A 12,742-nucleotide genomic window follows, 5' to 3' on the forward strand; every position below is an offset into this window, starting at 1 on the left:
TTTAAGCTTGCTCAAATAGACCTTGTGTTGGATGTGCTAAGATTGAGGATGATGGAATTATGAATGCGTGCATGAAGGTGTCTGAGATTGCTTCAGGGAGAGGGAAGGTGAACTGAGTGAAAAATGAGGTTTTGCAATTAAACTTTAGTTCTTATTAGAAAAACAGCATCAGAACGCTATCTGGTCGTGTTCTGCCTCACCGCACTTAGGACCCTCTTTTAGATCCGGACCTCAGGAGGGTGTGTTCCCCAGATGACACCTTGGCTGACAGAGAAGACAAAGGTGTGCGACGGTCCAGTCCAGAGTTGACCTCGGTACACATTGCTGAAGCGTTTCGGCAGATGCGCTTTCTCGTGTTTAAATTAACTCAGAAATCAAAAGACTCTGGGACGAGTCTGCATTAGCGGGTTGCATTTCAGCTATTCTGTCTGGCTTGACAGAAATAGCGTGGTGGGAGAACAGGAGCCTGCAGGGCTCCTTTCCCCGTGGCGTTCGTTCCGCACTTCAGCTCTCTTCCGTACTGCCTCCTTACCGAAAAACTTCTCTTCCCAAAGCAAACGTGCTGTGCGTCAGAGCAAATGTGTTTTGAAGTTACTGTGGATCCAGACCTGTATGAGCGGGTGTGAAGGTCATCGCTAAACATCTTCAAAAACATTATTTAATTAAGTATACTGATTCATTATAGTGTGGGCTTTTTCTGTTATTCTTAAAGAAAAGAGTCGGAGAGAGTTTTTCAGTCAAGAACAGCGTGGTCTTTTATTTATCTTCTCACATGTCAGGACAGCTGAAAAGACCCCGACAAAAGAGTGGTTCCCCTTTTTATAGCTCACATCTCTTCTGTGGAAACTGTGGGTGGAGACTTCTGTCTGGGACCCAGCAACACTTTTGGAATCACATCAAGTATTTAGCAAGTCAGATAAGCCTTGAGCAATTCTACTGGAAGCAAGCAGAGACCAAAACAGGAAATTCCTTTGGAGCTGATGTTGGAACAGCACACGAACTCTAGCCAGAAAACACTTTCAACCTAAGAACTCAGCTTTAACTCAATACATTCTGTAGATGACCTCTTGACCTTTTTGGCGCCAACAGTCCTCCCTTTGGTGGACTTGTCCACCACACATTACTATTGTAAACAAATTAGCAAGGTAGGGTATACCAATAAATGAATGCTTAACTAAGTAACAGAACAAATGAGCATCAAATAATGATAATGTAACAATATAACCGAGGATAGAGACAAAAGGGCATAACATATGACCTTGAATCAAAAAATGCATAAAGGAGAACCCATGCCAAAACACGAGATGATTTTCCAGACTAACACAGCAGCGTTAACACGTGTATGTAATGAACAATGATTAAGACACTGAAAAACAACCAATGGGTTCACAGCTGAGACAATGAAAAACTATGAAAGAATACATGAAACATGACATTAGCATTAACTGAACCCATTACTTCGCGGATGTATTGCATGCGCGCTCCGTATGGAGGCAAAAAACCCTGCCCGCTGTACTTTAACAAGGAAAATTCCTCCATGTCCCCCCCGACCCCAGGGGCGAACACCACGGCACAGAGCGTGCATGCGAGGGCATTGGTGACACATGTCCTCGTCAGTGATCAAAAGAAAAAAGCACACACATATCAACAAAAGCACATGAAGATAAACAGGTGACAAATATGATGAATAATGAACGATTAGCTTTAACGAAGACGTAATGAAACAGTAATAAGTCCGGTTTAAAACTTCATTCAAAAGAATAGAACGGAAAATACAAGTTCAGCATCCCTGTCGGCGTTGGAGGCCTTCTGCTGCAGGAGGGCTTTATGTGGACAAGTGTCCTTTATTTGTCAGGAAAGCAAAGGCATAAGTCCTTGGCTCAGTCCTCCCTTTGTCCATCTTCGTGCAGCGCGGTGGTGCCGACTCCATCCTCCCCACAGCGAGCAAAACACAACATGTCAACAAGAAAAACTTGAATTAGCACGCCAATTGCCTATAAACCCATTACCACAAAAACTTCCTAAATATTAGACCCATAGACAAAGCATCCATCCCCACATTCACACCCCCTTTCTATACTACTCACTATCCTAAATTAAAGAGCTAGTTTGCCAGCACGGCATGCAATGATTCACTCAAACATTTCCGGGCTAATGGTAAAAGCAAAACTCACCTGATTGTCTTGATAACTAGGAGTAATGTAAATGGCCGCTCGGTAAAACGACCAGAAATAAGTCCTTAAAACCAAATTTAAAAGTCATCCAGCCAATTCGACCTAAACTCAATCAGAATCACCTATTCTGATCCTCAACCTTCGACACCACTGTCAAACCCTTCATGCAACATCCACACACCCTCAAAAATGAGCACATGCTAACTCATCACTATAAGAAAACACTAGTCAAAACATGACATCCAGCACCCTCCAGAAGATCTGTCCCACCTGAAATGGAGTACTAACAGTCATGGTTATGTTATCACACTAAGTTAAAGAACTTAGACACAAACGGGAACAAAAATGATGTGAAACCTAAGAATATATGGTAAACTCATATGTTGGGTCACCTATCATCAGTAGTTCTGAATCCCCAGCATACGAGGAATTAATCCGCAGCATTATGACCTATACCAATGTCATTAATGTGCTCTAAGCACTTATCCAGAAACATGTTAGTTCTGGGCCCATTATTGGTAGTTTACCAGGAATACACACATGCTATATTCTGTCAGGATTCGTCTCTTTATTACCTCAGATCTGCCTGGCCCCTCCGGCCCATGCAAAAGCTTTACGTACACCTTAAACCCATAACCTCCCCTCGGACAAATAAAACAATCAAAGTTGTAAAACTGGAACAAAAGTAATTAGACATCAGCTAAGTGACGCCGTCATTGTATGGTTAGTGAGACTAGTCAAGTCCACGCATCTACAGATGTGACTATAATGACGTGAATGCAGGTATGGAAACCAGTCTAGGGTGTAGAGTAGTTGCATTTTACTCATCTTTCATTGTAAACAATTCCTCTATTGGTGTCGTGGTCGTCGGATGGCCTATAAAACGATGATACATTGTGGTGATGTCTTTGTCCTCTTGTTATGCTTGTCCATTGGTTATCCTCTTCACCTCCTCCAGCAGAAACCCCATTGTAATTAATCATGGATGGTTCCTAGCGGCATTCAAGACAAGAACCATACAAGTTCAGCAAACTTCTTCTTAATTTAGTTAAACTAGTCCCAGTAAAGTGAGAAGCGACACTATCCTTTAGCCTTCATCTCAGGTATCGACGTGAGTCCACGAGAGTCCAATCTTCATCTTTTTCCATCCTCACCCTTGGTCACCGTGCAACACCAGGAAGCCTTGCACTCCGGTCGGACCAGACGTCCCCCGAGCCGATCGCCTAGGGATTAATGGTTATGCACAAAAATGACCTAACTCTTACTGACCCTAGCCTCTGATAACTTCAACATCAGACACATACAGTTACAAACAGCAAGCGCAATTAAAGGTACAGTGACATCATGACATGGACACACACGGACACACAAACACATACACATGCACATACACACAGAGAGAGATAGAGAGAGAGCAAGAATGTGTGTGTGGAAGAAAAAAATAAGTGGGATCCACTTTGCCACCAGCATCTCCACCTGTGTCACAGAGAAAAATTGCAAAGAAATTAAAACATAAAGCAAACAACAATAATTCAATGAGTATAAATGATTCAACTAAAATATACAACCATGCATGGGTTTTAAAACAGTTCCAGTAACACTGGAGATGATGCCTTGTATAATGAATTCTTAAGATGGTCTTCACCAATTAGAGATTATAACCGAATTGTTTCAGGATCCTGAATTTGAATTTGAATTGGTTAATTTACTCAGAATAGTCCAGTGGCTTTGTTGATGTTTCTCAAGGCTCGGCCACGCCCATATAAATAAAGGAACAAACAAACAAAACAAACACAGTCAAGCACACGGTCCATACACGTCTCTGTGCCCTCACACACCAAGCAAATGTCAGACTTAAGCTAAAGTTTGAAATTCCTCATGCATGTTAGTAATCACATCCAGAGCTTCCTTACACTTCTTAAACACCTAGATTATTTCTGGAAAATGCTCAAACTGCAAGAGCGGGACACGCACAACTAAACTACTTATTCTCTCAAGTCTGTGTCTCCGCTTGGTTTAAATGAACCGAACACTAAATCAGTGGAAAGAAAAGAATAAGACCTGAAGCGTGTGATCAAATTAATCCAACAAAACTTCCCATAACTACTTTTCTGAACTCATGTTGCGGTGTGATCTCTCCAATTAAAAATTAGGACAACCACTTTACTATCAATTCAACAAAATAGTTTCAGGTTTTCCAATGTCCCTTACTATTCACCCCAATTATGCACCTCAAGGCAGAAAACGTGACGAGCAAATATTATTCCCTAACCAGGTTTGAATTCACAATCTCTAGGAGCCAAAACTATCTTTCTTTCTTACCTTCTTTCTTATTTTCATTCCTTTTTCCTTTAGCCAATTGTCGTCCCTTTCTCATCCCTCCTACAGCAGTTATACTCTGCTGCTGGCGCTGTCAGGCTGCACGTACGCAGCAGCTGGGCTGATAAGCAGAATGTCAGTTCGCACGTACACAGAACACTGCTTTTAGCTCCTACACTCCAATTCCCATGCAGCATGAATATAGCTTCGTTTACCTTCAGTGACACCTAATTTAAGTCAAACCAAAATTTCAGTTTAACCAATTTTCGGCTGTAGCCAAATCCAAATGTTCTCGCAACGCCATTCCCGCAAAAGGCCAATTAAAAATGTTATGTTAAAGATTTCACAAGATGAGAAAATGTGAGCATAAATATTATTGAATGAGAGGTACAATTATTCAATATTTTGTAACATTATTTTCTACGTTAGAACTTACAGCTGATAGAAAAATATAGGATCAGGTTTCTAATCCTATTTTTTTTTTTTTTTTAAGGATAACTTCCTCAGTTAACTATGTTCTGCAGTAGTTTAGTAAATTTTTCCCAATTCTGACCTTTCACCAAGTCAACTGATTGTTGCCAAAAAGCTTTTTCCATTACCTAACTGCAGCAAGCACTCCTTCACTGGGTGTAACCATAGGAGACAGTCTCTTTTGAGCCTCTCTTTGTAAGTCCAGGATGACCACCGTCATTGATTAAAGTTCACATGTTAACACATATACTCCTCCCCTTTGTCTTTGTTCCATCTGCAGCAGGGCAAACAAGCGTCTGTCTCATAGTGTCCATTTTACGGCACCTCCCCCATCTCGACGCAGACACACAGCTTGTGGTGGGGACTTCCTGCTCCATTTGTGTAGAGTCAGATCCAGGAAACTTTCATTTGCAGCCGGTTTCCGTCTTTTTGACAGGCCAACCCAGTAAAGTTCATGCCACCACAGTTCACAGAACATCTTCCTTAAATATGTTGATTGGGTTGAAATGACAGAACTTTCTGGTTTACAAATCAACGATGGCTTCTAATAAATAGTCGACTTTACTGACTCAAAGGTAAATCTAGACTACTTTCTGGGCACAATTGTTCCTTAATCATCAAATCAGTTCTACACAGGTTTTAATCATTAGGTGCAATCTAACCCAAAATGCAAGATCCCTCCTTTCTTTTTTTTTTTTTTTTTTTTTTTTTTTTTTTTTTTTTTTTTTTTTTTTTTTTTTTTTTACCTATTTATTTATCTTGTTTTGGGAAAATAACTACCAGTTTTTTAATCCAAAGCAGCCTGGTACAGTCTCTAGCCTGGTTACAGGAAATAAGAGTTAGTTTATCTGTTTTTTCCATTATTCAGCGTCTCAAAATCCAGCCACTAATGTTAATGGTTCTTAAAGTTGAGGCAAGACAATTATTGGGTTTTGTTTTACAGCAAGATTTACAGCAATAGTTTTACAAAACCTATACTAAATATTTATAAATGGATGTAACTGAACGTTCTAGAGCAAATACTTTATTTCCTGACTGATTGTTAATTTTAAGATTGGATCATATGATTCTAAGAGGTATGAGAGCTGCAGAATGCAGCACCCTGTGCTATTTATAAACTATGGGATTCTTGTGTGTAAATGTGGGTGGAGTCAGGCCCTCAGACAGAACTTTCAGTATCATTCTTCCCTGGCCGTTCAGGAGAACAGGTCTCACGGAGGCCAACCATGGACTAAGAACTAAGTCTGGACTAAGAAGGTATGCCCAAAACACCAAAAATATCTTTTCTAAAGTCACAAATTGCTTAAAACTGCATGTTACAGAAAGCAAGCAAGCCTTGTTTCAACCATGTGTGTTTGTGTATGCCGGCAGTAGAAAAAAGAGGAAGAGAGAGAGAGACTCAGTTACAACACGGCCCAAAAGCTGATAAAATACTTCCTTTGTATAAACACGACCATGCAGCTTTTATATTTTAAACGATTTCCTTGTCATCGTACTAACCACAAGTTCTTTTTCTATTGTTTTTCAGTCGGGCAAAGCTGGACTACGCCCTGCTCTCTCCAGCAGCCCCCCCCAAAAAAGAAACTGCGCCACTCAACAGAGCATCCAGCCAGAAGCAGCATCCACCTCTCATGCAAGAAACACTCACTCACAGAGGCACAGAGAACACTTTTTTTTTCTGTTTGTCACAGTCTTAAAAAAAATAATAAATAAGTCAGTCTGTCACTTATTTATTGTCTTTATATACATAAACGTCTGTTTTACCTTATCTTTTCTTAATCTCTTTGTTCCAGTTGGACTATTATTATTATGTTTCTCCTAGTTTAAATTTAACTGACCCAAATTGGCACTTACTTTTCCTACTTTACACCAAATTGACAGGACTTCCTTTAACGGCTGGTAATTTTCCGAACTTAATGCCTGCTTCTAAGCAAGTCCTATTCAACCATTAGAGCAAGTCAAATTGCAGTTTTTGAGAGCGCTCTGAGAAACAGTCCACATATTTATTTTCTACAGATCTGTTTCGATCTTACTGTTTAGCAGCTGCCTGACCTTCAATAAATGTATATCTGCTCCCTTTTACTCTCCAGGCCACTACACATATATATGTTACTTTAAACCCTTTTATTTATTCAAACATTAAATTTTTAGCACTGCAGTGAACTTTACATATGCGAGTTGCAACTTTTAGAGCTCTTATTTATCTTATTTATTTTCCTGGTACCGCATCAGGCCCTCACATTGTGGTTCTCACTATTCAAACCCCCACCTCCCCGATTCCGAGAAATGATGGGGCGCTACTTCCACCTCCTAATATGGTCAAAAGTAGTTGAGACTTACATAAGCTGGACAGATCAACATGTTTTTTGGAGCATGTAATCAGCAGCTGGGCTGCCTGATAAGAATTTGCACAGCACGTATGCGGCTGGAACTGATAAGCAAAACACGTCAACATGCACGTACACAAAAACACCGCCCTTATCTCCTACAACACATCCTCCAGCGCTGATCACCCACCCACGGAGCTCCCAGACCTCGGCTCTGCTTTTTTGCACTCTCCAAGTGCTCAAAACTGAGAGCCATACGCAGCCTCTCGCTGCAAACTCAAGACGTCTTCTCACAGGCCTCACTACTGCTTTGCAAACACTCTTAAATTTGTTACTCCTCGAGGACGAACCGAACTCAGCAAAGACTTCAACTTCTTATACAGGCCTCTTTTTCTCTTTTTCCTTTGCCACAAACTCTTATTAAATTTACCAAACCCCAGGGGAAAGACCGAATTACAGGCAAAGTTCATTTCTCACAACTTCAGCGCTTTTTCTTCAGGATCCCCGTCTTCTGCTCTTACCGAGTCAGGAGACTGGATTTCTCAAAACCTTGTCAGCTTTTCAGATTCTATTCCAATCTGCTGTCCCACCTTTCAATTTGACACTTAAAATTTGTCCGTCATCAAAATGACACAGCTGACTTCACACGGTGTGAATATTTTACCACTGTCCGACATGAATCCTCTCTCCAACTAATATTTATAGTATTATCAGAACAGGAGAACACCCCTGCCCAGTGACAGAGGCCACAAAAATGAACAAAAACATGCTCACCTGGGCCCTTAGTACGGACCTCAGCCACTGGACAGGAGCCAAGGGACGCCACGGGAAATCCTCGCTGTTCACCCATCTGGTGTGCCAAAATGTGGGCTTTTTCTGTTATTCTTAAAGAAAAGAGTCGGAGAGAGTTTTTCAGTCAAGAACAGCGTGGTCTTTTATTTATCTTCTCACATGTCAGGACAGCTGAAAAGACCCCGACAAAAGAGTGGTTCCCCTTTTTATAGCTCACATCTCTTCTGTGGAAACTGTGGGTGGAGACTTCTGTCTGGGACCCAGCAACACTTTTGGAATCACATCAAGTATTTAGCAAGTCAGATAAGCCTTGAGCAATTCTACTGGAAGCAAGCAGAGACCAAAACAGGAAATTCCTTTGGAGCTGATGTTGGAACAGCACACGAACTCTAGCCAGAAAACACTTTCAACCTAAGAACTCAGCTTTAACTCAATACATTCTGTAGATGACCTCTTGACCTTTTTGGCGCCAACAATAGTTCATTATGATTACCCAAAGCATAATAATCATTCATTTGATTAAAATACATTCATAATGAGCAAAGTGATCAAATGATTATTTAACATTAATAAAATAAAGAAAGCTTAAGACTCTGTTTTATTATGACTAGACTGTGTGTGAAGTCCTTCTTCTGGAGAGCAGGTGTTCGGATGTTGTGGAGTCCTTCAGACTTGCTGGCAGCTTAGGTCTTAATCTGTGGGTGAAGGTGCTGCATGACCCAGCTTTGACCCAGCCGGGCAAAAACGACCTTTGGCACAGAAGCCCATACTTCCTCATGTTACAATGGTCAAACTGTACTTAAAAAACTGACCATTGCTGGACGTTACATAACCTCCCTTTTCAAGGGCATGGGGTCCTGGCGGAAACCACGGGTCGTTGAACAATCCCAGAGGCCCTATGGACTCAGTCAAGGAAGCAAAGGTTAGTTCCCAGGCAAGCGCAACAGGAGTGAGGAAAGCAAACCCCCACACCAGAAAATAGTCTCCCAAAATTTTACTCTCAAACTTGAAAAGGTAAATCCACTTACAATCCTCAGGAAGGAAGCAGATGAGCAGGGACCGGAGCAGACCCCAGGCGAACCGTAGAACTCCAGCACCCACGGCAGGAACAACAGGACGGCTAGACCCAAGCGAAGTGGACCCTCAGGCAGCAGGCAGCCGAATCAGGGGATGATCTAGAGAGGTCCTCCCTGGAAGCGAGGACCACAGGCGAACCCAGGAAAGGAGAAGAGCACACATGCAGGGCACTTAAATGCAGACACGTATAGATTGCATCAGATGTAAAATAAATAATAAAAATCAACCTAGCACTATATGTACCTATATGTGCTATGTGAAGCAAATTATGTGAACGGAGTTCAGGTGAAAGAAATGAATGCAGGAAACTACGTGTACTGGAAAAGTGTTGCAAAAAAATTTCACATAACCCTATAATATATTTAAGGGAAAATCAATGATTTGGAGCAAAACATTTTATCAAAACAGAAGGGCAAAATAATCTGTAGCCCATAACTGGCAAAAATCAAAATAAAGTAGATCATAATAGAAATGACGAAAAGGAATCAGCTGTAATGAAATTATGTAGAAACGTATATCTGTGAATATATCTTTTAAAGAAGTAATAATATAATTACTAGTACTATAAAGAAGAAGAACCACTAAAATGTCAGTCAGTGAAGTTAGTAATCAAACCTATGTGTGAATATACTCCATAAGGAATTATACATTAGTACATAAGAATAAAAAATGAAATTTGGATAAACGCAACAGTTTGTGGAATACTTCCTCTAACTGTTAAGACTTAAAGGGGCATTATGGAAGTTTGACAGCCAAAACATGTATAGAAATAATCAAATCAAATCAAATCAACTTTATTTATAGAGCACTTTCACATGGCCAGAATGGACAAACAAAGCGCTGTACATCAATAAAATGCCACACAATAGGACAGAGATATGACCATTAAAATACATTAATAAATCCATTAAAATACACTAAAAAATCCCTGTAAAATACCGTAATAAATCCTATAAAAATACAATAAGAAATCCATTTTAAAATACAGTACAAAAACCTGAGTGCCAGTTCACAGTCCATATCCGGCCTACTTCCCCCAACTTCAACGTCCAAAAGCCAGCGAGAACAGATGTGTTTTCAGTCTTCCTTTAAAGGTTTCTAATGACTTGGCCTGTTTTACATCGGCTGGCAGCTCATTCCAGAGACTGGGTCCAAGTACTGAAAAAGCTCGACTACCACGAGACTTCAGGCTGTACCTAGGCACAGTTAGTAATCTCTGGTCAGCTGACCTAAGGGAACGCACCGGGACATGCTGGTGGATGACATCGGAAAGATATTTAGGAGCCCCTGTGTTTAACGCCTTGAACACAAACAGGAGGACCTTAAACCTGATGCGATAAAAAACAGGGAGCCAATGCAAGGCGCGTAGGACTGGTGTTATATGTTCAGACCTCCTGGTAGATGTTAACAACCGGGCTTCAGAGTTCTGAACCGCCTGGAGGCGTGCTACTGGAGCTTGTCTAAGCCCCGCATATAGCGAATTACAGTAATCCAGCCTGCAGGTAATAAAGGCATGGATTACAGTTTCCAAATGATTATGGGACAGAAATGGCTTAATTTTCGCAATGCGGCGTAGATGAAAAAAGCAAGATCTCACAACACTGTTCACCTGAGCATCAAATCTAAGATCTGCATCCAGTTTTACCCCTAAGTTAGAGACCACCGCCTTCTGATGCGGTGCCAGAGTGGCAAAATCAAGCCCTTGGGCACCTCCTGGGGTCTTTGGTGGCGTGAACAGAATAACTTCAGTCTTGTGTTCGTTGAAACACAAGAAGTTCTGAGCCATCCATTGCTTGATGTCCTCAAGGCAGTCCAACAGAGGTTGAATGGTGCATAAACCACCACGCTTAATTGGAAAAATGACCTGGCAATCATCAGCATAGAGATGGAATGACACATTGTGTTTACGAAATAGTTCACCCAGGGGTATGAGATATAAGGAGAAAAATAGTGTGGCCAAAATCGATCCCTGGGGAACTCCCCATGGCAGCTCAGCCAGATCGGAGGAACAGTCCCCCAACCTCACACAAAAACTCCCCCCAGTCAGGTACGATCGTATCCACTGAAGTGCCTGGCCCGTAATGCCAACAGACCGCTCCAGCCGTTTTACCAGGATGTTATGATCAACGGTATCAAAGGCTGATGACAGGTCCAAGAGCACCAGAACCACAGCATCACCAGAATCATTTGCCAATAAAATGTCATCAAGGACCTTAAGCAGCGCCGATTCAGTGCTATGAAAGGGTTTAAACCCAGATTGAAATACTTCTCCAATTTCCCGTTCCTGAAGAAAAGATGTCAGTTGGTTAAACACAGCCCTCTCTATGATCTTTGAGATGAAAGGGAGTGTAGATACAGGTCTGTAATTGGACAAGATTGTGGGGTCCAACCCTGATTTCTTAAGCAGAGGTCGTACCACCGCCTGTTTTAGGGGACTAGGGACTTCCCCAGATATCAAGCTGCTATTTACAATTTGCAGTACATGTTTACCCACTACAGAAAAAACTTCTGTCAGTAGCCTTGCCGGGAGAACATCAGTTACCGCCCCTGTCGGCTTAAGTCTCACGACCAGATCCTCAAGTTCTGCAAGAGTTAATGGTTGAAAACCCTCCAGTGCCTTAGGAACACATAGATCTGCATAGGGGGCGTGCTTAAGTGGTGGAATAGAGGCCCTTGTCACCCTTACCTTGTCTACAAAGAAGTCTAAAAAGTTGTTACATGACTCAGTGGAGTACTCAATCGCAAGGGGCTCATTGACATTTAAAATAGAGTCCACTGTCTTAAAAAGTATCCTAGCATTCTGAGAATTTAAGGAGATTATGTTTGCAAAGTACTTTCTCCTTGCATCCTTCACAGCCTTCTGATAGCCAATCCAAAGACTTCTCACTTGGTCAAGCGAGCTCTGGAGCCCATCCTTTTTCCACCTCCGCTCAGTCTTCCTGCACATCCTTTTTAGTGCTCGAGTACTCTCAGTTAACCATGGCTCCTTTGTAGCTTTAGGCTTCTTTACCCGTACTGGGGCAACCACATCAAGCGCCAAGGTGCATGCTGAGTCAAAATGTATAACAAGCTCATCTGTGGTCCAAGCTCCGTAGTCTTGCTCTGCACACCCCATAGAAAACACTGCGGCAAACTCAGCAGCTGTAGAGTCTTTTAACATCTGACAACGCTTCATCGGAGCATATTGTTGCACCCGTTTGTGAGTCCAAACCACATCAAACAATACTGGCCTGTGATCTGAAAAATAGGCCTCTTGGACCTGCATTTATTACATTTATTCATACATTCTCCTGCAATGCCCTGGTCCTGTAGAATGAGCCCTGGCATTTTTACTGTGATTGCCTGTTTTTCTGTAAAATCACAGAAAAAGAGAGCTGCTCGGGTCAAGCAGGCTGCTTCATGCGCGTTCACGCTCAGGCATAGCCCGTAGCGTTTGCTATCAGTATCTTTAGCAGCAGAGAGTGAGGTAATGCCAACTCAGCGACTTTGTCGCTGTTCCCAATGCCTAGTGATGAATCTAGCTACATTTCTGAGGACCCTTAGCTACTTTCTTATAGATATTTCCTGCAAATTAGCAACAAA

At 41.8% G+C, this 12,742-nt stretch overlaps 1 protein-coding gene across 3 annotated transcripts in view; it reads right to left on the reverse strand.

Annotated features, from left to right (window-relative positions):
• Window positions 1-729: 729 nt before the first annotated feature.
• Window positions 730-12,742, reverse strand: part of LOC129161911 (uncharacterized) — a 45,887-nt gene continuing 33,874 nt past the window's right edge. For 2 of the 3 annotated variants that reach the window (XR_011521054.1, XM_070553036.1), the window contains one exon: window positions 730-9,273. The gene's annotated coding sequence lies outside the window, so the exon portion shown is untranslated. The remainder of the gene's footprint in view (window positions 9,274-12,742) is intronic. The other variant, XM_070553037.1, reaches the window with a different exon arrangement.

Source organism: Nothobranchius furzeri, chromosome 7 (genome assembly GCF_043380555.1).
Source record: "Nothobranchius furzeri strain GRZ-AD chromosome 7, NfurGRZ-RIMD1, whole genome shotgun sequence".
Taxonomy (NCBI): Eukaryota; Metazoa; Chordata; class Actinopteri; order Cyprinodontiformes; family Nothobranchiidae; genus Nothobranchius; species Nothobranchius furzeri.